Raw genomic sequence first — 2,371 nt, 5'->3', positions numbered from 1 at the left:
CTTTCCCCCCAAATCAAAAACCTTTACCACTCTCAAATACTCCGGCGAACCTGCAACTAGAAATTTATCAAGCAAATACCTGCAAAATGTCTTCCTCATCCGCATCTGCCCAATCCGTCAATGTTTCGAGCGACAATGAAGTGACCCAAGCTCAAGCACTGACTTCCCACGCACTGTCATTTGTTCAAAACAGATACGAGAAGGTCGTGCTCGTCAAAAAGCCAAACAACTACTTCTTCGTCCCATCTGAAACAGGTTTTCCTGAATTTACCTATCCTTTACTTGAAATACTTCGGAATCATCCTCTTTTCTTTGCCCTATCTGCTACCAAACCAACCCCCGAATCATACATAACCCAATTCCTCTTGAGCTCTTACATAACCATTTTGGACAATTCTGGACTGACCATTGTTGGATACGCCTGACACCCCATTAATAAATCCTTGGTTCCTTTGGAACTTAATGTGAACAATTTGAGAATTGCCCTACGTTTACCCACACTGGAGAATCTTCAATTGAATGCTTATGCTGCTACCCCGACTGACAAGGAATTGATTCAATTCCTCGAATTCCACTCCTATGCAACCCCAATTGTCAAACGAAGTCAGTTGAAGTGCAAAGGATTACCCCCTGTCTGGAACACCTTATTCTCAATCATAAACTGCTGCTTGACAAGAAAGGTGGGAAGTCACGACCAAACCTCGCACACGATGATGTCCATTGTCTACGGGATCTACTTCAACTTGCCACTTGATTATGCCCAACTAATTTTCGAGGACATGGTTGGACTCATCAAGAAGAAATGCGCGAGTCAAAGGGGCGAAAAATCCAAGGTCAAAGCACARAAGAAGGCCAAGGAAGACATGAACCAACCCAACCTCATTCTATAACGGTTCCTTGGTCTTGTCTTTGGCGATCTGTTAGCAGCAAAGCTTCCCTATGTGGAGCCGAACGCAAGGTTGTACCCGTTCAAGGAATTTCACCCAACTGAGCATGAGCAAGGGTACAGAAGCCCTAGACCTTTATCAAAAGTCATGCTCAGGTTTCTTAGCCACGGAGATAGGAAGGCCTATAGACGTGGATTCAGGAGACCAGAACCGGTCCCTGAGACGCCACCACGAATAGGAATCCCCCTAGGAGAGCGAATCGAAAAAATGAGGGTTGAGGGACGTTCGGAAGAGCCTGCAGAGGCTGGTAAGACGAGTGAGGCAATCCCTAGAATCCCAAGTCCTACACCCAAGAAGCATAAGAAGACATAGAAGGGTGCCGACTCTTCTGTGAAAAAGAAGGAGAAAAAGAGGCCTGCAGAAGAAGAAGGCCCAAGTGGTCCTCTGCCAAAGCCTAAGAAGAAGAAAGCCAAGAAGGTTCAACCAACAGAGCCTGTGGTCACAGAACCTGTGGTCACAGAGGCTGTGGCACAAGAGAGCCCGACAGAGGCTACCACTCATAAGCGCAGAAGATTGCGCAAAGTCGTTCTAGATGTTTCCCCAACAGAACAAATCCAGGATGTTCTCGTCAATATCCAAAAGGAGTTCAGAGTGCCAATCGACATATCAAAGTTGGGGACAGAGGTCGTCTTAGACGACGAAGAAGAAGAGGAAGAGGAGCTAGATGAGGGAGAACAAGATGCCAAAGGCACACAACCCAGCCTACCTCCCAGTGCATCCCACGCTTCTAGGGGCCCTGTTCTAGAGGGATCCCTTAGTGAACAAGGCACGCACATGCCGATCCCAACCCAGCCTACCCACGCAGAGGACATTCTTTCGTCCTCTGTGGAACGCACAGCCGGGCAACCACATATTACTCCTCCATCCTCTCAAAAGGATGAAGGTTTTACTACAAGAGTCCCTTCGCCCAAGGATTCAATACATCCCACAGAGGCATTCATTGCCTCTTCACACAAGAGTGACCACCCAGAATGTGCTTCAGAGGCACATGTGAGGCACACCGCGACAGAGGGTCTAGAACGCCCAATGTCTCCACTAGATCATTCTGCCATGCTAGGCTCTGAACCTACAAGGCACGAAATCTACAAAACACCAGTAGGCTCTCCTCTAGGAGAAGTTCGAGGATCTGGTGGAAGTCCCCGAGCAGACTACGCTATACCAATCGCTGAGGGCGCCTCACGCTCCGAGGCTACTAAATCACCATGTGTTGGTGGTTTAGGTTCCCAGGATACGTATGTGACAAAGGGGGAGCTTCAAACCTTTGCCACAGAAGTATTCAAAAAGATAGACGAGTTGAAAAGCTTGTTTATCTCCCGCACGATGGCAGAAGACCTTTCTCCAATAACAGAGGCTCTGAAGGAGTTGAGCTCAACAATAGCAGAACTCAAGTCTACACTTTCAACCCTTCAGAGCTCTGTCCTTCA

Source organism: Cynara cardunculus (genome assembly GCF_001531365.2).
Source record: "Cynara cardunculus var. scolymus isolate 2C chromosome LG 7, CcrdV1, whole genome shotgun sequence".
Lineage (NCBI taxonomy): Eukaryota > Viridiplantae > Streptophyta > Magnoliopsida > Asterales > Asteraceae > Cynara > Cynara cardunculus.
This window is presented reverse-complemented; position numbering follows the sequence as displayed.